Source organism: Ambystoma mexicanum, chromosome 1q, assembly GCF_040938575.1.
Source record: "Ambystoma mexicanum isolate Mex_15411 chromosome 1q, UKY_AmexF1_1, whole genome shotgun sequence".
Taxonomy (NCBI): Eukaryota; Metazoa; Chordata; class Amphibia; order Caudata; family Ambystomatidae; genus Ambystoma; species Ambystoma mexicanum.
In genome coordinates, this window is record NC_090922.1 from 1,175,306,396 (window position 1) to 1,175,333,863 (window position 27,468).

A 27,468-nucleotide genomic window follows, 5' to 3' on the forward strand; every position below is an offset into this window, starting at 1 on the left:
CAGCGTCATACAGCATCTACGCTCCCAAGTAGTGAAAAATGTGCTTCTAGAAATGGCTCACATTTTTCGTCCAATGGGATTTTACTGTTGTGAGCATCTGCCATTGGTCCATCTCAACCGTTGATGAGTTCTGGGAACAAGCCTGTAAGGATATTTGGCATGTTACAGCACAGAGCACAGTACTACTGCACAAGTAGCATTTTTTTTTTGCAGCACCACCACAAGGGTGCGGTGCATTGCTATATGGGTTAGCAGATTAACAAGGAAAGACAGACTATTCAGTCAAAAACGATTTTAACATATAAGATGCAAATCTATTTTTACAGTTAAAAGCACACGTGTTCATTTAAAAATGCACACTATTTTTCACCTGAAATGCCTATATTGCTAGAGACACATTTGAAAATTAACAGCTAACATATTAACCATTAACCTGACTAATAAAACCTTATTTTAATATAAATCACTAATTAAATGTGTTCTCTACTGCAGAATTAGGCATACTTTGAAAACCAGTTAAATGAGTGTGCAGATTTTTCCTCTCTTCTCTGCCTGATTATCCGTGTTGTTGTGCACAGTAACTGCAGGAGGAAGGAAGTCAGATTTGCAACAATTGCAAATGTATAAGCGAAGCTATTGTTTAAAAGTAGGAGGATGAGAGATGATGGATTTCATTGGAACACGTCATAAAGAGGGCTGAGAGGAAAGTTTTAGTGGGCAGTAGCAGGGAAAAAGACAGGCAGACATCTTTCTGCACTACTGGGGAGAAGACCTGGCTGTGGGGGTGTCCTGCTGCAGTCGAGACTGGGGAAAGCTGAAAGAATTACCTTTCCACTGGCAGAGGCAGTCCTATCTGAAAAAGCTGAGAATTCCAGGCAATGACCCCGGCTTGAGAAGGCAAGCGTTCCTTTTTGTTGGAGTTAAGCCAAGAGAGCCACATTCACAGAGAGAATCCTCTGAACAGATAAGGTAATTACCTAACTGGGGGAGCTGTGTGTGTGCACGAAAGTATGCAGTCAGTGTAGAAAAATGAAAGTCCCGTGCGTGTCTTAATCAAGTGCTAATGTTGCAATTTAAGTTCTGTTCTCCGCCACTATAATCGCAGTGTGTCATTGAAAATGCTTGGATTGTTCCCTTTTATTGCTGTAAAGAATGAGATCATGTCTAAATGCAAATTTTATAATACAGAAAATATTTGAAAACAGACGGGTGGTTTATTTTCTATTTACCATTACAATGCCAATGATGTGGGGAGATTTTTAAACAGTGCAATGGTCATTTTAAGACAGATGTGTGTATGTCAGAATCAGTATGAATAATTGTGAGTGACTGTAGTATAACTTGTTGGAGGTACATGAGCCAACGGGAAGAGAGACTCTCTGAACATAGCTCCCTACCGTATATAAGGTAGTGGAAATTACCACAAGACTACCACATATAGCTCTCTGTCGTAAATAAGTCAGTGAGTTTGCCCATGGTGGCGCACCAACACTATCCCTGGAAATTGTGGTTTCCCTAGAATGCAGGTCTGAGGTCTCTCTAGTGATCACACGAAAAATCTAAGCGAAGATAAGGGATTCTGGACATTGGGGCCACAAATAAAACAAGGGAATTATGCTCACCAAAATACCACCAACCACGTATACCAAATATGCAGGTCTGGGTGCTGAAATAATGCATGTCCATTGTATTATTGTTGCACATGGCCAAATCTGAATACAAAGAGTGATTATTGCTAAGTTATTTCTCGGCGGTAATAAAATACCGTCAGGCCCCAAATCTCCACAAAATACCCTACATATTTATGGTGCGTTGCAGGCCGGGAAAGTGATCACAGAGTACCTACTGGGCGTGGCAAGCGTGTCTCACACTGCCATTTGCACATTAAAGGGAACCCATTTTATAATAGCAGTGTGCCACTAAAAACGAATTTCAGAATGTCACAAAGGGAAACCACATTCTCAGATCTAGTGCAATATTTAGAGGCAAAGTTATTTGCACATGGGAATTGGTCTTCGAACAGTACCTTAGAATGGAGTAACCGCATTCAGGGTGAGGTGCAGAAAGAAAAACTAGACAATATTTTTGCAGAAGGCAGCATAATTCAGGTCTGCCTTACAAGATTATTGAATGCAGCCGATAAAAGTGCAGAGAAAGACTGTTTAATACGGCTATGCGGCAAAATATGGTTTATTTTAAACAAGTCACTGCGAATGCAAGAGAATGATACTCAGCTAATTAACAGGTTAAAGACTGAATTAGATGGGGCAAGTAAAAATCAGGAAATGTTGAGAGCAGAATTGGATGTATGCCAAAAAGACATGCAATTAAAATGCAGAGACTTTGATACTCAGTTATCCAAAAGCAAGAAACAATTTGAAGATAGTGAGCAAGAATTGACACACTTAAAAGCCTTAGTGGATCACATTAGGCAGGATAAAGATGAGGTTGTTTCAGAAATGCAGATTTTACAAAAAGAACATTGCGAAAAAGAAGGTGATCTCCAGAATGTAGAACAAGAAATGATTAAAATGATCCAAGAAAGAGACAAGAGAAGTAAAGAGTTCAATGAATGCCAAATGCAAATGTGCGATATGCAGGAGGCAATTAATAAAATGAGTGATGAAAATAATTATTTGCATGATGAAGCCAACAGACTCCTTAAAAAGTGTAAGGACTTAGAACAGCAAATGTGCATTCCCAGGTCCCAGGAGAGGCGGCAGGGTACCACATTCAATGGAGTGGAGGTGAATTCTAGCTCTGCCCAAAGAGCTAGTGCCCCAGTGACAGGGCCGGTGACTGAACTTGGTTGCAGCGCCCTTGGGGGATTTGATACTCCCATTGGGGGCAGCCACCAATCTCATACACCTGAAAACAGGATTGAATCACAAAATAGTGCAATTCCATGCATTGCAACAAGTAGCCCCATAAAAATAATGAAATCCATTAAAGCCCTGATCAAACCATTTAAAAAGGGAGGTGAATGCTGCATTGAGGATCACTTAGAAGCGGTGCATGACATTTTTAAAGCGCTCCAGATACCTAAGGAACAGTACAGACAATATTTTCATTTAACTTTAGATGCCCCGACGGCCAGCATCATAAGGAGATTAAATGAACAGCAGAATATGACATGGCTGGAGTTTGAAAAAGAAATTAGGCGTCATTTTTCTCCTTTTCAGTCATTGCAGGAGGCAAAGAAAGTTGCGTACACTATTACTGCTGGACCTAATACATCACCTCGCCAATTTTTACAAGACTTAAAAAGAGCATTCTCTCGCTTTGATGTATCTTTTGACTCAAATTCCAATGAGTTTAAAACCGCATACTTCTATGGGCTACAGAAAGACATCATATCCCAATTGGTCCGTGAATTTGACCGTGACAAGTCCCTTGAATGGATTGTACATCAAAGCACCAAGCTATATGAGGTACTCTATTGTCAGGGTAGAGAAAGTGATAAAATGAAAGATACTAGGCCTAAATCTAAAGAACCCTCAGCCACAGTAATGGAAATCAGGTCAGCCAAAATGTCCCTTGAGTCTGCTCAAAGCCAAGGTAAAAATAATGTGACACCTGAACAAAGGGGTAATCAACAAAGATCGCCATTTACTGTACCAATGTTCCAATCACATGATCCTAGTAATAGAGAGAGCTACATCAGCCCTAGATATTTAGGAGATAGACCCCGGGTAAGATACCGGTCTGATATGGCAGGTATGAACAATAACCAGAGACAAAATCAAGATCAAAGAAATGATGGTCCCTACCAGTCATTGGGGACACAGAGCAGATTTGATCCCAGCACCATGATATATGGTAATCAGGATAGGCCCCGATATGTGGATCGATTTACTGATAATGGAAATCAATATAGGGGCCAGTACCCACAATCTGAGAGACAGGACATGAAGCAAAACGTGAACTACAGTCCACGCCAGTACAATGATTCCCCACCAGGGGACTATAATCAAAGGATGGGTGCAACCCGCTCCCCTCCACAAATGAATCAAGAGTTCAGAAACCATCCCAACCGGTATCAATCACCTGAGAGGTATCAGAATAGATCCAATCAGGGGGAAAACAACCAATATCGACCTAGGCCACAGAAAGAGGATCCTAGAGAGGTGGAAAGGTTCCAATGCCTTGAGGCCCAAGTGAAAATGTTAGCTGAGCAAATAGGAAAGCTCTATACAGCGCAAAAACAACCTTCCAAAGAGGGGGCTGATGGCCATAGCAATGACCGGGGGGCTTCCGAAAAGTGACTAAGTACTCATGATAACTGCAGTGCCAAAATGACAGATTGCTCTGATATAATTTTGCATAACGACTCTGAGATGTCTAATGGATTAAAAATGAAAGTACCAGTAAATGAAATTGTGACAGAAAGTGCAAATACTTCTAAAAAAGAGGTACGGTTTAACTTAGAGCTAAATAAAACAGTAAAGATTTGCACAAATGAAAAAGAAACATTAGGAATTCCAAAAGAACAAAGGGACAGATTTAAGAAAAATGACTCATGCATGGGGAATACCAGTGAACAGGGAGTAAGTGGGGATGCAATAGCTCCTTCCCTGGGCAAGCAAAACAATGACCAAACACAGACAGAAAAAGGAAATACTCACAAGGAGGGTACAAGTCAATCACCTGAAAAATTCTTTGAGCCACATATTTTTGAAGAGGCTGAAAGGGCTGGTATTACACTAAATGATCACCAATGCACAGAATTAAAAAATGACAAATTGCTGAATGATATTGTTACACATGTTCAGTTGGAAGGTTGTAATGTGGTCTCTGATGTTACCCAGATGGATGGGCGAACGGTGGCCACACTCCAAAAAACCTCTGAACATGGAGAAATGAATAAAATACCTCGCACAGAAATGGGTAAAAAGGAGGGAAAAATGTCTTTTCATTTACCAATGTGCTTAGCCAAAAGTGAAAAAGACCTGAGAAAGGTGAGCCCTGAAATCAGTAAGAATTCACATTTCTTATGTGTATTAGAGGAAGTCGAGGACAGATATTATGCACCCATCACTGTAGAAGAAAAATGCCACACCTTTGCTATGATTGACACTGGCGCACAGGCCACAATTATGTCCAAAGAGCTGGTAAAGAGCATCAATGAAGGGAGGCCTCCACAGAGTCAGATCACAGTGAAGGCAAATCAAGGCCCAGTGCATAACTTTAATGGGGAGGAGGTGCCCATCATAGGTGTAACTGAGGTTGACATAAAAATAGGAAAGCACAGAATGAAACAAGAGGTATTGATCACATCTATTTGTGAAATTCCATTTCTGATGGGGACAGATTGCCTGAAAAGATTGTCTCCTCTCATAGATGGGGTGAATGGAGTGCTGTGGTCCTTAACCAAAAAACCATTGAGGCCTAAGAAACTAAAATCACAAAACAGCAATATAAAAGAATGTCACACCGTTGCCAAAACAAATGATGCTGTGGAGGTATATCTCCAGAATAGCTGCATACCTAGTGTCACTGTTATATTAAGGTGTCAAGACAAAGATCAGAGCGACAATGAAAAACTACCTGTACAAATATACTTGGACCCAAGGAAAGATTGGCAGACTGCCATAGACGAACACACATTGCGTTTCTATTTAAAAGAGAATACATGCAAACAGAATATTGTTCCTAAAACAGATTCAGAAAAACACATTACCACTCTGGCAGAGATACACATGGAAGATGAGCAACCATGGGTTCACGCTGGTATAAATGATTATCTTAAAACAATAAAAGCCACTTTAGCGCTTGAACATGAAAGGAGTTTCATTAATGAGAAATTGTTGCAAAAAATTATGGAGAGGGAAGAAATCCCGAAATTTAGGATTAAAAACCAATATGTTTCTGGGTTGGACAGTCCAGACTTTGAAAACCGAATTACAGGCAGATGCATGCTTAAAATTAGCATTGGGCAGAAAGCAATTTACCATAATGTATGGATAGTGAGTGGAGCACAAAATGAATTTTACATGGGCAATGACATCATGCACAGAATGTGTATGGTGTTAGATTTCCTTAATCAAAAAATATGGTCACGCCTAGGTGGGCCGGCGCCTGAATTTGAAGACAAAAGAAGGGCTTATCATTGTGCACAACTAGTTCCTTATGCAGTCGAATTACAGATGAGGAAAAATACTATTGTTCCTGCATGTACAAAACAGTTTGCAATAACACTGAAATGCAAAAATGGACAGCAGATGAAAGGCTCTGATGCATTTGTATGCCTGAATGAATCCATAAAACAGCAAGGCCTGGATTATGAATACATTCCATTGGTAGACATTGGTGAGGGATCTGTAAAAATCATGGTGAATAATAAAGGTTGTCAGGATATTCATTTAGAGGAAAACTCCCCATTAGGAATGGCCATACAAAAATCACATTATACGGCAGATTTAAATAACATGGTGATTGGGAATATTCCTGAAAAATATGTGGATGCCAAGGGCGAGTTGCCAGAACACCTGGACTCTCAGCCCAAAGGAATATTTAAAATTCATTCTGTGTATCCTTATGATTCAAATGAGACAGTGTGCTGCCATCAAGAGGATTGCATAATATTTAATTTAAATGAAAATGAAACAGGAAATCAGCCCATTGAAGTGGAAGCTGATATGCCAAAATATTTGAAAGTGGCAGCTCTACAAAAAGACACAGCCACACAGTTAGAGGAAAGCGCTGAGATTCCTTTACCAGAAGAGTTTCCAGAATTTTCCAGAATGGTAGAAGAGCAGATCTCCTTAGCGGATGCATGTAACAGCGATGAGGATGTATTTGCAAAAGATGCTTATGATTGTGGTTTAACTGATTTACATGTGGCCACACTACCAGAAGGTTGTAGCAGAAATCCAGTGTTTGTACGCCAGTATAGACTACCGCTGGCATGTTTAGAATCATTGGCAGAGATTATTAAAAATTTGGAATCACGGGGAATAATTAGGCCCATTCATAGCACATCCAATACGCCTATTTTAGGTGTGTTAAAGCCAAATGGTCAATGGCGGCTGTGTGCAGACTTAAGAGAGTTAAATAAAAGAGTACCAGTATCTAGATGGCCACTACCATTCATTGATCAGGGCCTAGCTCAGATACATGGTTCAAATGTATTTACCACGTTAGATCTCACATCTGGATATTGGTGTGTGCCATTGGCAGAGGAGATACAACACCTATTTTCCTTTACATTTGACAGGACTCAATATGCCTGGCTTAGAGCTCCGTTCGGGTACATCAATAGTGGGAGTGAATTTGGCATATTTTTGAGAAAGGCCATGCCGGATGCAGCGGAAAGAGGGACAATAGTTTATGTGGATGATGTCTTGATAAAAAATGAAAACCTTAAAAGCCATTTTGATGAAATAAGACATGTGCTTGGCCAATTGCAGAAAGCAGGCGCCAAAGTATCTTTGCAAAAAGCACAATGGTGCAAGAAAAAAGTGAACTTTCTAGGGCATGAAGTGACTGAACATGGGCTAAATCCACAAAGGAAGAAAATAGAGGCCATACAAAGATTAAAAGATCCTAAAAATGTGAAAGGAGTAAAAAGTTTATTAGGGATGACAGGCTATAACAGAAAGTTCATTGAGAATTATGCAGAAATCACTCAACCATTGACTAAACTGCTTAAAATAAATACTCCCTGGAGATGGGAAAGAGAGCAATCTGATGCAGTGGCTAGATTGAAGGAATGTCTTGTAAAGGCACCATGTTTAGCATACCCCATAAAGGACAGGGATTTCTTTATAGAAATAGGCTTTTCTGAACATTGTATGTCAGCAGTGTTATCACAAAAACACGATTTGAATCACAAAACCATTGCATATGCAAGTAAGGCATTTTCCCAAGTTGAAATGAAATTTAATGAATGCGAAAAGGCCCTATTAACCACTGTGTGGGCGCTACAACATTTCCGCCCCATTGTTCAGGGAGAAAAGGTGATTATTGAAACAAATCATCAACCTTTGCAATTTTTAGAGAGTAAAAGAATTAGATCAGGCAATCTAGCGCAATCCAGAATCACTTCATGGACGCTGGCATTACAAGGTTTTCCCGTAGAAGTAAGATATGGACAAAATAAAAAGAGCCCAATAGCTCAAGGGTTAGCTGACTTACATGACTGTGCAGCTGAACAAATAACAAATGAAATGGATGTGGAAGCTAGTTTACAGGAATTTGAACAATCACCACACAAAGCTTTTGATGAAAAAACATGCAAGGATTTGCCAACTGTATATGTGGATGGTTGTGCTTTTCACATTGAAAATGACAGTAATAAACAATTAGTGGCAGGAATAGGAAATGTCTGGTTGAAATGTGAAGGCGTTCCTAGTATAGGGATGAGGATTGGAGATAGGAGCAGTCAGGTGGCGGAATTGGCAGCCATCTATAAAGCAATTGCTACTGCAGTTGATAAAAAGTTCAGTGAAATTGTCCTGGTGACTGATTCTGACTATGCACGGAATAGCTTTGTGGAGTATTTGCCTGGTTGGAAAGCAAGAGGCATGGTTACATACAACAAAAAGCCACTTAAACATGGAAAAATGATACAAGCCATAGACAAATTGGTGTCAGAAAATAATTTAACAATATACTGGAGAAAAATTCGTGGGCATTTAAAAACACCAGGAGAGGATAAGGAGGGAAATGATAAGGCAGACCATCTGGCTAAGATTGGGGCTGTGATGGGAGAATTGCTACCTATTGATTATTTAATGGGTGAAATACAAATTGATGCAGTCACACGTTCTAAAGCACCAAAGGAGGTAGATCAACCGGTGGTGCAGTGGAGTCATGACACGCCAGACCAAGATTTGATTGAGGCACAAAAGAATGATCAAATTTTGGGAATCTATTATAATCATTTGATAGATCCTGAACAAAATCCTTTAACAGAAAATGATTGCATGGGAAAAGAAGAATTGAGGGTGTTATTAAAGAACAAAACACGAATTAGATTACAGGATGGGCTCATGATTAGAGAGTCCATAACAGGGCAAATACAGTGGGTAGTACCCCTTTCATTCAGAGGACTAATGCTACACCATGCACACGATGCCATAACTGCAGGCCATAGAGGTTCACAAAAGACATTAGAAATACTAAAAGATTATGCTTACTGGCCACATATGTCCCAAGATGTAGAATTATATACTAGAGGATGTCTAGTATGCGCCCAATTTAAACCTGCTTCACCAATGCATAGAGCACCATTGATGAAAAGAGGCCTAACTCTCCCATGGTCAGATTTGCAAATAGACTATGTAGGTCCTTTAAAAAGGTCGAGCAGGGGACACCGCTATATTTTGAGTGTGGTATGTTTGATGTCAAAATGGATTGAGTGCATTCCCGCACCAGATTGTAGTGCGCAAACAGCAGCCACATTGCTGGTGAACCATGTGTTCTCAAGGTTCGGGTTGCCACAAAGAATTGAGTCAGACAGAGGAAGTCATTTCACAAGTACTCTAATGAGTAAGGTATGGCAAATACTAGGTGTGAAAAGGAAACTACATATCGCATATCGGGCGGCGTCTTCAGGTACAGTTGAAAGAAGCAATAGGTCTGTTGTGGACATTTTAAAGAAATTTGTGGCAGAAGCAGGTTCCAGCTGGGATTTGCGTTTACCATTGGTTTTGATGGCAATCAGGTCGACTCCTGCCAAAGCATCAGGTGTTAGCCCCCATGAGGTCTTAACAGGTAGGAAAATGGTGTTACCACAACACCTACTATACAGAACACATGAGCAAACTCTAGTGAGTGCATCCACAGTTCATGAATATATTGATGAACTGAGGAGGCATTTGCAACATGCATTTGCTTTTGTGCAGAGAAATCTGGAAAGAGCTGCTGACAGTGCTAAGTCATATTATGACAAAAAGACATCAGTAAAGGAATACAATGTAGGGGATCAGGTGTACAAGTTTCATTTTGGAAAAAGTAAACAGAAAAATTCTAAATTTCTGGCAGCCTGGCAGGGGCCATTCCGAATTATAGATAAAGTCTCTCCTGTAGTGTATAAAATTTTGAAAAATGAAGGTGAAACAGCAATAGAGCAGTTTGTCCATGTAAATCAAATCAAACCATGCCATCCCAGACATGAGATCAGGCAGCTTGAGCATGTGGAAACGGATAGAGTCCCTTGAGAAAATAAATGGGTGTGATCAGGAGGCAGTGACAAAGAAGTTAAAAAAAAAAAAAAGTTGATTGTTATGATGGCACATAAACACTGTAATATATGTGAAAATATATAATATAAATAAATAAATAAATAAATAAATAAATAAATAAATGCACATATAACGGAAGCTCGTGGTTGGTGTGCAGAGAGAAAGTGTATTAAATATTGAATGCTATTTATATGTGTTTGTTTTCTTTTAACTTTGTTTAATTTCAGAAAAAAGAAAAAAAAAAAACGAAGTATTTTTACCGAGCATGTTTTATTTTTGGCAAAAGGATGAAGTTAGTATTGTGCTATGTACTTAATCTGTTTATTTTCTATTTTGATTTAGACAATTAACATTATTTGGTCGGAGGTTCTGGGACCAGAGACCACGGGAGACGATGGAGTCCTGGAGACCGCGAGGACGGATTCCGGGAAAGCCCCAAAGAGGGGTGAAGACCAAGGCTACAAAGCGATCAGCATTGAAGATGATACCGATGACATGTTTAACGATAGTGATATTTGGAGGGATCTTCAAGAATTCAGAAGCACAGGTTGTCATTGAACCTGGACCAGCATCTGGTATCGCGGTAGAAGAAGCACCAGGATTCATCATGAGTGATAGAAGGATGATTTTCCAAAATATCTACATACCATTGAATCCTGAGATTTTGATTGAAAAACATTTGAACAATACCGGAATTAAGATTGAACAGACTAAAGAGTGGCTGGAAATAAGAAAAGAGGACGCTAAGCAGTCGATAAGAGATATATTAATGCAATTGGAAAAAACATTCGTGAATTCAGCAGACATTAAGAAGAAGAGAGGAAAGAGAGGTGCGGTGATGCTCGCGATATCAATGGTAATGTCTATAATTGGAGCAATAATAGGTACTACAATATCAACAGCCAATTCTATTTCGGTAGGAACACTGAGTACTAAAGCACAACAACTGAGTATTGACCTAGAAATAATACAAAAGACATTAGATGGAATTAGAGGGGGACTGGATGAACAAGTAAGATTCATAAATGAAACTGCAATCATTCTAAATGAACAAGCGGATGTGATGCAACGGGCGACTAAAATAATACTTAAGCATGACAGAACTTTAAATGAAATATTGAACATAATGAGTCCTGTTGATAGACTATTAACGAATTATATGAGAGAAGTTCAAACTGCAGTTTCACAATTGATTCAAGGACATATTCCCTTGTATTTTGTTTCGCAGGATATCATTCGGCAAATGATAGAAAGATTGACCAGGAGGGAAATTGACCTTATACAGATAAGAATTGCATTCGAAATGGGGAATGCAATGCCGTTATATGTGGACTTGGAAAGACTAGAGATCGGATTTTTGCTATGCATCCCATTTGTAGCCCCTGAACTTATTTATCAAACGAAGTGGGTACACAACGTGGGATTTTGGCAAGAGGACAAATTCATTAAGATTAAGACTCCAGAAGTGGTGGCATTTCAGTCATGGGAACCTGAAGTTTATTTAATACCAAACCTGGAAACATGTGTAACATTTAAAGAACAAAATTATATGTGTCCAGGTAAACCGTTTGTTCCTGATGCCACAGATGCTATTTGTGGATTGAAATCTGACCCAAGTATATCAGAGGGATGTGAAGTGATTATTAGTAATATGGGGAGTGAAGAAATGGCACAGGCTAAGATGGTCAGAGGTAAATGGTTGGTCAGTACCTGTTTAAAGAACATGACGGTAGTACATTTAAACCATGGAACATACGTGGTTAAACAGGTAAAATATAATGTTTTTTATTTACAGGTTCCAAAGGATGCAATTGTGTCAATTGGGGGATTAACATTGTTCCATGTAACAAATGATGTTTGGGAAAGCCAAGTGGAAAATATCGATTTTTTTCAAAGGGATACTTTTCCAATAGATCCAGATGTGGAATATTTATTGAATCACAAAGAAAGACATGTTATGAAAATGAATTTGCGAAAAAACAATATTACAATTAGTAATCTGGGCATAATAGAAGTGGAAAGATTTAATTGGGGAACCTGGGGGGAACGCTCAATAGTGGGTTTGGCTATCCTGGTGCTAATCATGGGTGGATGGTTGATTGTGCTATCAGTAAAAATGAAAATGTTACTGATTTTACTGACTACGTCAGGAAGAGAAAGATATCCCAATACACATGCATTTTAAGAGAAAAAGAAAGAACAAGTTGTTTTTAGAGATTGGCTTGGATTATAGCCAAGTTCTAAAAACAAAAGGAGGGTATATGTAAGGATATTTGGCATGTTACAGCACAGAGCACAGTACTACTGCACAAGTAGCATTTTTTTTTTGCAGCACCACCACAAGGGTGCGGTGCATTGCTATATGGGTTAGCAGATTAACAAGGAAAGACAGACTATTCAGTCAAAAACGATTTTAACATATAAGATGCAAATCTATTTTTACAGTTAAAAGCACACGTGTTCATTTAAAAATGCACACTATTTTTCACCTGAAATGCCTATATTGCTAGAGACACATTTGAAAATTAACAGCTAACATATTAACCATTAACCTGACTAATAAAACCTTATTTTAATATAAATCACTAATTAAATGTGTTCTCTACTGCAGAATTAGGCATACTTTGAAAACCAGTTAAATGAGTGTGCAGATTTTTCCTCTCTTCTCTGCCTGATTATCCGTGTTGTTGTGCACAGTAACTGCAGGAGGAAGGAAGTCAGATTTGCAACAATTGCAAATGTATAAGCGAAGCTATTGTTTAAAAGTAGGAGGATGAGAGATGATGGATTTCATTGGAACACGTCATAAAGAGGGCTGAGAGGAAAGTTTTAGTGGGCAGTAGCAGGGAAAAAGACAGGCAGACATCTTTCTGCACTACTGGGGAGAAGACCTGGCTGTGGGGGTGTCCTGCTGCAGTCGAGACTGGGGAAAGCTGAAAGAATTACCTTTCCACTGGCAGAGGCAGTCCTATCTGAAAAAGCTGAGAATTCCAGGCAATGACCCCGGCTTGAGAAGGCAAGCGTTCCTTTTTGTTGGAGTTAAGCCAAGAGAGCCACATTCACAGAGAGAATCCTCTGAACAGATAAGGTAATTACCTAACTGGGGGAGCTGTGTGTGTGCACGAAAGTATGCAGTCAGTGTAGAAAAATGAAAGTCCCGTGCGTGTCTTAATCAAGTGCTAATGTTGCAATTTAAGTTCTGTTCTCCGCCACTATAATCGCAGTGTGTCATTGAAAATGCTTGGATTGTTCCCTTTTATTGCTGTAAAGAATGAGATCATGTCTAAATGCAAATTTTATAATACAGAAAATATTTGAAAACAGACGGGTGGTTTATTTTCTATTTACCATTACAATGCCAATGATGTGGGGAGATTTTTAAACAGTGCAATGGTCATTTTAAGACAGATGTGTGTATGTCAGAATCAGTATGAATAATTGTGAGTGACTGTAGTATAACTTGTTGGAGGTACATGAGCCAACGGGAAGAGAGACTCTCTGAACATAGCTCCCTACCGTATATAAGGTAGTGGAAATTACCACAAGACTACCACATATAGCTCTCTGTCGTAAATAAGTCAGTGAGTTTGCCCATGGTGGCGCACCAACACTATCCCTGGAAATTGTGGTTTCCCTAGAATGCAGGTCTGAGGTCTCTCTAGTGATCACACGAAAAATCTAAGCGAAGATAAGGGATTCTGGACATTGGGGCCACAAATAAAACAAGGGAATTATGCTCACCAAAATACCACCAACCACGTATACCAAATATGCAGGTCTGGGTGCTGAAATAATGCATGTCCATTGTATTATTGTTGCACATGGCCAAATCTGAATACAAAGAGTGATTATTGCTAAGTTATTTCTCGGCGGTAATAAAATACCGTCAGGCCCCAAATCTCCACAAAATACCCTACATAAGCCTGGCTCCCCTACCATCCTCTTGGGCCCTGCTTGTGGCAAGTCCGGTTGGTCCTCTAAGTTGGAAAAGTATCAAAATACTGCCCGGGCTTTGGTCAAAGATCTTCTTGTAGGTCCATCAACATTGCCAACCAAACATTGAAAATCACATTTAAGACCCTGATGAGTGCAGAATCATGCATAATAGCTCGCCTGACAAAATAATGGACAATGAGAGAGCATTGGTGTCGCTTGGCCGTGGAGTGAACCAGTCTAAAGAATAGCCACACAGAACTCTGTGAAAGATGGAGTTCTGGAACATGAGAGGATCAGGCCATCTTTCTAATGACAGCAACATACATGAAGGAGGATTGGACATCCTCTGTCTGCAGGAAACGTGGCTTCGGGAGGCTACTGCCCTTGATGGACGCACTACCTAATTTACCACCGCTTACGGGGTGAAAGAGGTTGCCACTCGGCAGGCCTCGCCACCTTTGTGAAAAACGGGTCCGGGATAACTACAGCATTCTTCAAAAGCCAATGTACGTTTTACAAATAATCTGCCTGGAAGAAACTCTGAAAAAAACAACCTCTGAGACCTTGTCATCAGCATCTACTGGAATCCAGCAGTTTTATCCACTGACCACTTCCTAGATCTAGTAGCAACATCCATCGATCGCTAGACTTATCAATTCGACCCATCGTGGGTAGTGACCAAAATTGTCGATGAATTGACAAAACAACGGGTCTCCCCCACCTCAGTGGGACGTGAGAATCTCAGGGGATGTGAGAGCTTCTAATTGATGGAGCGTGATGTTATGCCAGACCTCCACATCCTCACCGGTCAGTAATTCAGTAATCAATCTGCCAAAACAAAATGTATAATGGGCCTTGTCCTAGTATACTAGACTAGATCTTCATTTCTAGCCAACTAACTCGGAAAATCGTATTTTTGGAAATAATCGAGAAAATCACTAGAGACCATGCGCTATTAAAATGCACATGGAATGGTGGGCCCAGTCATCAACAGGAACCATTTAATGTGTACCTATGTATTTGCATTTATTTATATATTTGTAATGTGCCTGCAGCCCACAGGCATCAGGTGCAGACATTGGCACAGTTGGAGAACATATAAAACAACACAGGCAGAGCTAGGAGGTTAGAGGGGGTATGATGTTAAATCATTAACAGAGGAAGGTTTTCAGAGCTTTTCTGAAAAGTGTAAAGTCGGGTTCGAGTCTGAGTGCAAGAGGCAGGGCATTCCAAGAAGAAGGCCGTTGTTGCAGCAAAGGATCTGCCGAGGCCATTGGTGCGCTTGACTATGGGACCATGTATCACCCCTATGATAGAGGAGCGAAGGGTCCTGGTAGGTTGGAACAATGGTGCCAATGGTTTAAGATACTTGGTGTTAGGCCGAAAAGGCAATAGTGAACCATGGTGGCTATTTTAAAGCCAACACGTTCCTGGATGGGCAGCCAGTGAAGTTTTCTCCTGTGATCTGATATGTGGGTTCTTCTGTGAGTGTTTAAAGAAAAATGTAAGACTTAGTGGTACAGCTGGTCTATTGGGCGACTCTTTCAGTATTAGGTTGAAACAAAAATAATTTAAGCCAAATCCAAAGGAAAGGTTTGGGGACAGGAATAACCCCTTATTTCCACATATTTATCTTATTTCGTCGCAGGTCACTGGATTGACGGTAAGCCAGAGGGAACCAGTCATAAATGGTAATAAAAATATGCAAAAGCATCCAAAAAGATCCAGGACATTGCGCCTTTTCGAGTTTGAAAAAGATATATTTTATTATCATCTGTAATCTGTTAAGGGAAAATTTATGATTACAGATGATAATAAAATATATCTTTTTCAAACTCTAAAGGGCACAATGTCCTGGATCTTTTTGGATGCTTTTGCATATTTTTATTATTCTTCTGTGAGTGGTGGTCACAATTCAAACTGTGTCATTTTGGATTACCTGACATCTCTTAAGGTTGGAGAGTGAAGCTCCACTTAATAATGACTTGCACATGTCTAATCTGGTCAGGATGGTGGCTTGTGCGATGGTGGCACAGTTCCTCTCAGAGATATAGGGGCAGATGTTCTTGAGGAGGTGTAGATAGTAGTTACATGTGTGGTTTACATATGTTATGTGAACATCTGAATCAAGAGAAGTCTCCAACTGAACCCCCACAGTTTTTACTTTCTGTTGGATTTGAATTGCATTGTCTCTTATTAGGAAACTGCTGTAATCTGTGCTTAGTTTATCCCACGCCTGTTTAGATCCAAAGATCATTAACGCAGTCTTACTGCTGTTCAGGCACAACCAGTTCTCTGATATCCACTTTTGATGTGACAATAGATGTTAAACGAAGTTTTAGAGTCTGTGGTGTAATTGCCAGTGAGTTCCATGACAATTTGGGTGTCATTGGCGTAGTTTGTAAAAAATGCACCCAGATTGTCAAGAAGCGCACAGAGGAATCTGATGTATAGGTTGAAAATCACTGGTGAAATACAGGCATCCTGGGGTACTCTGCAGTAGATAGGTGCAGAGGAAGAGAAGGCAGATCCCCACTGTATTCTGGATTCATAATTTGAAAGGAAAGAGTGGAGCCAGTCCACCACTTCTTTGGAACAGAGGCCTGGGTCTTTTAAGAAAGTAAGAAGATTTTCATGGTCAATCAGATCAAAGGCCTCAGAGAGGTCCAGTCAAATCAATATCCCTGTCTTCCCGATGTCCATGATCTCTAGCATTTGGGTCTGAAGGTTGACGAGGGCAGACTCAGTGCTAAATGATGGTCGAAATCCAAATTGACGGCTGTGTAGGATGCAATTGGACCCCATTAAAGTTTGTAGCTCAGTGTTGGTGAATCTGTCAAGTATTTTGAGAAGAAATTGACAGTTGGTAATGGGTCTCAGTTGGATTTCTGTTGGATTTGAATTGCATTGTCTCTTATTAGGAAACTGCTGTAATCTGTGCTTAGTTTATCCCACACCTGTTTAGATCCAAAGATCATTAACGCAGTCTTACTGCTGTTCAGGCACAACCAGTTCTCTGATATCCACTTTTGATGTGACAATAGATGTTAAACAAAGTTTTAGAGTCTGTGGTGTAATTGCCAGTGAGTTCCATGACAATTTGGGTGTCATTGGCGTAGTTTGTAAAAAATGCACCCAGATTGTCAAGAAGCGCACAGAGGAATCTGATGTATAGGTTGAAAATCACTGGTGAAATACAGGCATCCTGGTGTACTCTGCAGTAGATAGGTGCAGAGGAAGAGAAGGCAGATCCCCACTGTATTCTGGATTCATAATTTGAAAGGAAAGAGTGGAGCCAGTCCACCACTTCTTTGGAACAGAGGCCTGGGTATTTTAAGAAAGTAAGAAGATGTTCATGGTCTATCAGATCAAAGGCCTCAGAGAGGTCCAGTCAAATCAATATCCCTGTCTTCCCGATGTCCATGATCTCTAGCATTTGGGTCTGAAGGTTGACGAGGGCAGACTCAGTGCTAAATGATGGTCGAAATCCAAATTGACGGCTGTGTAGGATGCAATTGGACCCCTTTAAAGTTTGTAGCTCAGTGTTGGTGAATCTGTCAAGTATTTTGAGAAGAAATTGACAGTTGGTAATGGGTCTCAGTTGGATTTCTGTTGGATTTGAATTGCATTGTCTCTTATTAGGAAACTGCTGTAATCTGTGCTTAGTTTATCCCACACCTGTTTAGATCCAAAGATCATTAACGCAGTCTTACTGCTGTTCAGGCACAACCAGTTCTCTGATATCCACTTTTGATGTGACAATAGATGTTAAACAAAGTTTTAGAGTCTGTGGTGTAATTGCCAGTGAGTTCCATGACAATTTGGGTGTCATTGGCGTAGTTTGTAAAAAATGCACCCAGATTGTCAAGAAGCGCACAGAGGAATCTGATGTATAGGTTGAAAATCACTGGTGAAATACAGGCATCCTGGTGTACTCTGCAGTAGATAGGTGCAGAGGAAGAGAAGGCAGATCCCCACTGTATTCTGGATTCATAATTTGAAAGGAAAGAGTGGAGCCAGTCCACCACTTCTTTGGAACAGAGGCCTGGGTCTTTTAAGAAAGTAAGAAGATGTTCATGGTCTATCAGATCAAAGGCCTCAGAGAGGTCCAGTCAAATCAATATCCCTGTCTTCCCGATGTCCATGATCTCTAGCATTTGGGTCTGAAGGTTGACGAGGGCAGACTCAGTGCTAAATGATGGTCGAAATCCAAATTGACGGTTGTGTAGGATGCAATTGGACTCCATTAAAGTTTGTAGCTCAGTGTTGGTGAATCTGTCAAGTATTTTGAGAAGAAATTAACAGTTGGTAATGGGTCTCAGATTACTTGGTTCTCTGAATCAATATTAGGTTTTTTGGGAATGGGGTGACTGTGACTTTTTGATATCATGAGGTATGTTATTGTCTCGAAAAGAAGCGCAGACTAGACGTGTCAAAAATGGGGCAAATAAGTCTTTGTGCTCCAGAATCAGTTTTGGTGGGAGGAGATTGTATGAGCAATAGGTAGGACACATGGAGGACAACATGTTGGACATATCTTGGACAGATTTTGATTGAAAATAAACTCCTGGAGGTCTTGTCCTTTTGGTTTGAGATAGGCCTGTTTCATGAGAGAGCAATGTTGGGCAGTTGTTATTTTGTTTTGAGCATTTGAGATTTTTGCGTTGAAGGCAGCTTGTATTGTAGAACACTCTATGCTAGCGGGTATAAAAGAGATCTGAGATGCCTTGAGTTTTTCAAGATACTTTAGGGTTTTGAAAAGATTCCCTGTATGATTGGAAGATGACTCAATTTGGCCATTAAAGAAGTTCTTTTTTTTGTTCAGAAGTAGAGATTTATCAACCTTCTTCTAGGCTTTCCTAGTATCATTAGATTGGTGTTTGACCCAGCACGCTTCTAATGCTCATTTTTGTTTCCTCAAAAGCCCTCGTTCCAGAGTAAACCAAGTTTGAAGAGTTAAATTGTCCCTAACCTGTTTCATTTTTATAGAGGCTGATTGGTCTATACTATCAGCTGAGTCCTCTGGATGGATCTTGGGCATTATGTTGCTTGAACAGGACTGTAGATCTTGATAAGACATTATTTTGAAGTTACGACTGGTGACTGTTTTTATTTGGTTGGTGGGTTTAGGCTCTGGATGTTAAAAGTGATAGCAAGCTGGTTAGACCATATGCAGGGACAGGTATTTTCTTGTCACAATCTAGTCTAATATCTTATTAACTGTGGTGGGTTCATTATTCTGGACTTCATGCTCCATGGTAAGAAGAGAAGACTCTAATTTTATGGCTTCTTTATCCATTAAGTTACTTCTCCATCGATTCAATTCACCCAGAAAAAGAGTAGCCGTGTTATGACTGGACAGGCTGTTTAAGATTTTGGTAATTTCATCTTTGAAGTCAGGCATTAGGTTTGGTGGCCTGCAGATAAGGACAATGTTTATACAGTTATTGTTGGTCGGGGTCATTTTGACATGAAGGACTTCGTGCCAGGTGCATGAGACATCAGCTGGGAAGAGTACTAGTTCAGTTTTGGCAATAATTACCACTCTGCCACCATAACCTTAGCTGCAGATAGTGCAGAAAAAAGAAGCCTGTGGGGACTGCTAGACTGATATATGGTCCATTTGTTTCCCAAATCCATGTTTCTGTGATACATAGTATGTCTAAGGTGTTGACGATTACCAGATCATGGTGATCTCGAGCGTGGCTGATCAGTGATCTTGTGTGAAGGAGCGTGATTTTTAATTTGGTCTCATTTTTTATGGGCTGGTGAGCTTTTGTGTTTTTGTGTTTTAGCTGAGTTTATGGAACTGCACATGAGGGTACCGTTGATTGGGTAAGGAAGGGAAGAAAAACTGGCAGCACCTGACACTGTGTGATTAGAGCAGTTAGGAGGGCGAATGCCATGAAGTAAGGAGTCAAGATTCGAGTGCCTGGGATCCGAGATGTCTGGTAAGCAAAACAAAGTGGTTAGAGGTTGTTCTCAGTAGCTATGGTGCGTTGAAGGTGCTATGGTTGTCTCTGTTTGATGGGTTACATGGTCTGGCTGTCCGTTAACAGTGCAATTGTTATTGGCAGCTGGCAAGGGTGTTGGGAAACTATCAAGTTTGATCAACTTTAGTTTGTTTAGGTAAGCTAATCGGGTATCTTGCAGCGCTGCCAAAGATAATGGGTCTCTAGATGGATAGCCCATAATGACAGCGGGAGGTCTAATAGAAGGGAGCTAGGGCAACAGTCTAAGGAGAGGCTAGAAAGCACTTACTTGTGCAGAGTTTTCCTGCTACTCTGTTAACGCCGACCTAGATATTTCCCACAGAACCAATCGCCTCTGTATGACTGAGTTCGAAACTGCACGCTTCTCCAAGAAAGGTATTGATATGCTGAGGTAACATGAAGGAATAAGTAGCGTTTCTCTCATTCAGGAATTCAACGACCTCGGAGAATAGATTTCTCGTGGGAGACAGCCGACAAATAAAAGAATCATTCTTGAGAAAAAAACTGGAAAACTGAAAAAGGACATGAAGATGATTGCCAAAAAGTATGAGCCTCAATGCTTAACGAAAATTAAAACAAAGAAAGGTTTAAAAACTGTTTGGCCTCTGTATAGGGCATAGATGATGCAACAGTATGCTGAACAGATGCTTAACTTCTCATTAATAAAGATGCCAGATCGATTTGGAGACTACTCAACGGATGACACTTAGGTGGCAGCAACCCCCTTCTCCGCACAGTCTCAAAAGAAGCCTGGACAGATTTCTAGAAGAAGCTATTCAAACTGAGAGATAGTTCTCTCCAAGTTCCAGTAGAGAATCTAGGCCGGGGATGGGTGTTACAGCTCGAACGTCTTGACATCGATCTCTTAATCTAAAAAGCTAATCAGTCTAGGGCCCCAGTGCCTGACTAGATCTCCAACTCAATGATAAAGGAAGCTCTGGAGAACTGGATGTCCGTTATACAGTAATTGTTCATCCAGATTATGGCACTCTGCCAATCTGCAAGCAAGGATCTAGATCTTTTCCCTCAAACTATCACCCAACAGCGCCCCTGGACTTGCTCGGGAAGCTATTTGCAGTAGTTATCTTAAAACAACTCCACTGCTGGATCAAAGAGTCTGAAAGAGAAGACCTGAGACAGTCAGGATTTTTTAAGGGGGTTGGAACAGATTAAACCTCTTCTTGATCAATGTCTTGAAAGATAAAGCTTTTAACGCGAAAATAAAAATCTACTTGGCATTCATAGACATTAATAAGGCTTTTCATAGTGTCGACCGCCGGTCATTGTGGGCAAAATTGGAGGCATGGCAATGCCCAACCAACCTATGAGAAGCCATTAAATCCCTCTATGAGTGTAGCAGTTTCAAGATCTGTTTCAGTGCCCATGGTCTCTTATCTCAATTGTTAAGGTGGATTTCTGAACTCTGACCTGGAGGGGCAGATTTTCAGAAGGCCAGCCTAGTTTCTTGGAACAGGATAACCTCTGGACAAGCTAGACCAATATGGGTAGCGATGGCGCTGGTCAAGACTAAGTCTCAAGAGGGTTGAGGGTGACTGAAAGACCTCAATGAGCACACAAATCAAGGACACTTACAAATTACTCCAGACAGGTGTTATATTAAAAATATAGACACATTTATTGCACGGCCTTTGTAACATCGACCATAGCAAAGAATCCCAATAATACTAAAGTAAACCAACACATCACAATCAATACAATATATATATACAAGACCGAGGGGTCTAAGGAGTTAGAAGCACAAAATATGTAGACCACCTAGATGGGGAGGAAAACAGGCAGTGAAAGTAATCATTAGACCCAGTTCGACATCAGAAATACACCTAACTAGGAGGCAGTCCAAGCCCTACGAAGAGAGGAGCCTTATGCTCAATAGTACATGCTCATGCTTGTGCCAATGGACAAAATAGGGTCTCTTCAAGGGTCTCTGACAATTCAGGATGGTGGATGAGGCGATGAAGAACAAGTCCCCACTACTCAAGCAAGACCTCCACTTGCGAGCCGAGGCAGGGTGGGAGTGCGGGATGGATCCGCTATTTCGCAACAGCGGTAGAAAAGAAATGGGTTCCTGCGCTAGGGGCCACCGGTTGGGGTATGGACTACTCACCGGTCCCCAACGCAGGCAGACCCAGACTTTGCCAGTTCAGTTCACATTGCTTGCAGGTTTGGATGTGGCAATCAGGACGTCTCGACACCGTGTAGATTCCGCGGTAGCAGGATTCAGGGTCGAGGGGGTCACAAATGCAGCGAACGTGCACAGGTCATTACCACAGCAGGGCAACACGGCAACTGTATTTACTCTGGTCCGGGCGCACTCGTCTCACTTCAGACCTGGGAATGCCAAGTGTATGAAATTCGGTGTGAGGGTGCCGTGGACACAGACTAGCAGTAGGCCAAATTTTGAGGGCTTCCCCGAAACAGCGGCGGTGACAGAGCAAACCTCCTGTGTAAGCTAGTCAGCCCACTGGTTGGGCCAGGGACACTTCCGAAGAGGCTTACTTGCAGGGTTTGATGAAGGTTCCAAGAATAGTTGGTACCACTATTCCAATGGGTCAAAGCGCCTTCACAGACCTTCTAGGTCGATCAGATGCAGAGGGGTCTCGCAGGACAACAGTGGGCTCAGGGTGCCAAACCTTCCAGCGAGTCACCAGCGGTTCCTCGACTCGGCTTCTTGTTGCAGGATACTTGGCTCCTTATCCCTTGTTAGGTGTGAACTCAGGAGATCGATATGGTAGTGGTGTTTTCAGCCTCCTATTATCCAAAGTTACCTTCGTGCCAAAACGGAGAGGACCCAATGGGAGATCTGCTCACAAACACTCACTCCATACGTGGACCAATCATGGACCACGGTGGTCCCAGACATTCAGGACACTCCAGACTCTCTGGCACCCAGGATGTGTATTGGGAACAGACATCCCAGCCCACATCCTGGAGGCACACACACAATGCATGCAGAAGCCTGTGAAAGCATTGGGTCTTGCGGGAAAGTGCATGACCAAATAAGGACTGACCCGGGTCAACTCGACCTGGGGAAGGTGAAGGGCAAGATGGCCAAAGGACAGGACAAAGAACCGCGTGGCATGGCCATTTTGGAGCCAGGCCACCTATTCGTGCCAAACGTGGTAAGCGCGGCAAAAAAGGGTTCAAAGATAAATGATAGCTGCCACCAGTTCTGTCCGTGACACACCTGCACAGTTCATAATAAGTCCAGCGAGAGTTTCTAGGGCCTTTGGAATGACTAGAGACCCAAGAGTGTGGTAAAGTAAGTTACTTTGCACTCTTGTTACATGTTGCACAAAAGCTGCAACATGAGGAAAGGACTAAGGGAAACAAAGTCTCCCAGTACTGACTGTATTAAGGGTATGTCAGTTTCCCCATAAGAATTGAGCGAAAGCCCAGATGAGTGCGGCGGAGGGCTGCACTTCTCTGGCAAAGGTTAGATCAGGGTGTAAAACAGCAGCAAAAAGTTTGGGGGTTGACACATAGAGGGAAAATTACATTTAAATATGAAATCTTTCCTAACATCAATCAATTGACACATCTGGGGGTCCGAAGCAGGTTTGCCCAGTGGCACCCACTCTGTTCAGTTTGTTCCTCTCTGACCTAAAAGAAGCCTGCCTAAAGCAAAACTGTTTCCTCCAAAGCATGACAAAGAACCAGTGATGAACTCACTCTTTGCACATGACGTTGTTTTGTTTGATTTAACTCCCATTGGTCTGCAAAGCTGTATAGACGCCTTGGACAAATATATAACTTGTCTTGTCTTAAATATATAACCGCAAACGGACTAGCCATGAACCCCGATAATGATACTGGGAGATTGTGGACATGGTAGGAGAAGGAGACATAAGTGGTTTATCAGGAAAAATCCACTAATATTAGCAGAACAAATTACATATCTCGGCTCGTTTATTAATAACAGCCAATCAGATCTCCCACACCAGAAGGGCTTGTAAGCTCAACTAAAGCCTTTGATCACCCAGGGGAGACTGATACATAAAATGTATGGCAAATTCTCCCTAGAACAAATTCCAACCTTTTTTAAAGCAAAGGTTACGCCTGTACTAATCTACGGAGCTGAAGGTTTCCCCCTAACCACCTGGCAATTATAGACTTCCTTGGACGGGATCTTTTGTCAATAAATCCGACGTCTTTGATATGGTTTGAACTGGGCTTAATTTCTCTACATGTCAAAGTGATTAGGAAGACTCTTTCGCTCTACCGAATATGCTGGCTGATTGCCTTACCAAAACCTTACTATATACTGGAAAGAGCGTTGAAGTCGAAGAAAAACCCTTTTTTAACAGAATGGGAAAACTGCTGCCAAAATGTGCATGCCCACCTTGAGGTTAAAGTGGAAGACTTGGTCACTAAGGTTCAAATGGAAATTGTGGCAGGACGACTGGGTGAAGACAATTGATGAGAAAAATCTGTACAGGTTGGAAACCGCTATGAGAGGAGAACTGGGGTTCCCTCCCAACATACCTATCAACATTTCCAAACAGTTGGTACAGGACTGAATACATGCGGTTTAGGATGAACATATGCCCGACTCATCAGATCCTGACAATCTATAACTTCCCTCGAAGTCCCAAAGATTTCAGGTTCTGTCATAATGAGGGCACAATAGAGACGCTGAAGCACCTTAAACTGTCATGCATGTGCCTAACTGAGAGACGGACATTATTCTTCGGCTCGCTGTTGGCAGAACAACAAATTGATGCGGCTGAGGATCTATGGCATCTTCTGCAGTGTGGGCACTCCTTCCCTGCGATATTCTGTCCTATAAGGTTTCTGAGTCAGATCTTCCAAGATGACGAGGTTGTGACCTAACCAATGCACATTGTGATGTGGGCTATACGAAGACTGGAATTGTAGATCTTTCTTCCCTTAATAGGATAATTTGATATGTAGTTGAATTGGAATTGAGTTATTTTTGGGTGGGATAGTTATGACAAAAGGTTTGAAATAAACCATATGTCTAATACGAATAAACATTTAGAAAAAGAATACTTTGGTACCTCTATCACTGCCCTTGCAACAGAGTGTGGTGGCAGTGCCAAATTGAAAGTCAAGCTGGGAAAGTGTGATCCTAGCCTAGATCCCACTCCTAACCCCCTGAACAGGTTTCTACTTACATTAGTTGCTCATGTGAATGTTTCCCTTAGATATGATGCTATTACCTTGAAGTGTTCACAGTGATTGGTTGGCATTACTATGGCATTTCAGACTACACCCGTCATAAGATTTCAGCAAATGGACAAGAACATGCTGCTTATAAGTGGTGGCTATGCGGCTAATATGAGGCATTACTTGTCTTTGGAATCCATTACTTGTAAACTCATGAGTGAGCTAGGATTATAATGATGACAACTTGACTTTTGATGCTGTCCCGGATGAGATTACTGGGGCATTTGTATATAATGGCAGCTCCCTCACATGTGAGACTTCAATTTTATATGGCGCTGATACCAGTAATTTGAAACATCAAATGGCATTTACTGGAGTTTAGAGCTATTGGGCCACACTTGGTATTTAATAGCTGTAACCTAATATATCAGGCTGCACCTTGCACATGTTATCTTATGTGTTATGATATGTTAATCTGATGTATACCATGCACCACTACCATATTTATGGTCTCTAGGTTCCCTGGCAGAAGTGAAAAGTAGAAAGAGGAGGGATGGGTGTGTAATTTGGAAGGGAGGGAGAGTGCTTTTTCTGCACTGTTGGTAGTTGGATTTCAGAATAAAATGGTCAATATATAATGGGTTTGCTTCTAGGTGGTATAGGTTTGCGGTGTTCTGGTGTGTAAGTCTGTATGGGTGGTTTTGTGTGCCTGTGTTGTGGGATTGGGTGTGAGTGTGTTTCAATTGCGAGAGTGCCTGGAGGAAATGCAGATTTTGCTCCATGATTTTAGAGTTGTTGTTGTTCTCATTGGTGGTTGTTGTATTTGGTAGGTGTGTTTGTAAGAGCAGGTAGAGTATTAGAAGAGCTAATGGTAGGAAGGGTCAAATAAGGATCTGCCCCGTCCTACCATTAGCCCTACTAATACTCTGTTGCATAGATTGTTTGGTGTTCATACTGAAATCCACTGTACAATGGATAACAATGTTGACTTGACCTGAGACCCCTGAATGTGACTTAATAATTCATGGTGTACCACTTTGTATTGAGGTTTCACTCTTCTCTAATACGATAGTTTGGCTTTAGAAGTGAAACCAAAGAGCCTGGTTCTAAGTGATTTTGCCCAGGTCCGATGTTCCTCTATTATGCAGATTTCCTTGGGAAGTGACTTTCAAAGTTTTATTGAGATGTATAAAACGGCTGTTCCATCATAGTTCATTTTGATATATTGGTTTGGTTTGCAGACATTATGTCATTGCTGAATCTCAGGGTTCTTTTTGGTATATAGATGGAGATTGTTTTTTGCAGGAAAGTTCCTTGACCATGAATGGCTCTGTGGATGATGCAGAGTGCTTTGAAATAAATATTTTTGTTTTATTTTACTGTTAGCCAGTGTAGGGATTTGTGATATGCTCTCTCTCTCTCTTACTGAGTCTGAGGAGTAGTCTTGCAACTGTATCCCTTGCAGTTTTTTGGTGTGCTAGTCTGGCATCACAAGTTAGATGTTGTTGGCGAAGTCTATTCTTGACATGATGAGAGAGATTATGCTAAGTCTGATGTGCAAGGCCATTGTAGTGAATAGACGGCTGTTTTTGCTCACGGAAGGCTGCACTCAGCATGTTATTGAGGCACTTGCACTTGCTATTGCGGGCTGTGCAGAGCACAGCGTGACTATATATGACCTTGAGGATATAACCACCATACAGTGGCACCAACTGGCCATAGGAGGATGTACTGAAATATATACTACCAGTGGTACTGGCCATTAGTAGTTTTGGTTGATGTCAGTTAATATATGGCTGATAAATACTATAGCATTTTGAATACTTTTCAATGCATTGCTTTTTTAGTAAATACATTGTTAATTATATATTTATTTAAACACAACCTTACTTCTTTGCTTTCATCAGGATCGCACGCAATGTGATGTCACATATTGATATGCCATTTGGGCTCAAAGGTCTTGTGATACAACTTCCTGTTATGTCACTGGGGTTGTGATGTCACTTCTGCTACGCCCGTAATTTTGTTGAATCAACATCCCTGACTGAACGAAGCCCATGATGATTTGTATTGTGAGATATCAGTGCTAAGAGAGGAAGTCTACTAATTCCGCAAAAGTGCAGTATACAAAAATACAGCATGATATACTCAAACGGATGTCTGTGATTTCACTGAATATACTCCACCTAAAGGTGAAATCTTCA

At 41.1% G+C, this 27,468-nt stretch overlaps 1 protein-coding gene across 1 annotated transcript in view; it reads left to right on the top strand.

The window, feature by feature from the left end:
* Window positions 1-27,468, top strand: part of NEGR1 (neuronal growth regulator 1) — a 2,727,005-nt gene that overhangs the window by 1,785,814 nt on the left and 913,723 nt on the right. The gene's annotated exons all lie outside the window — the stretch shown is intronic.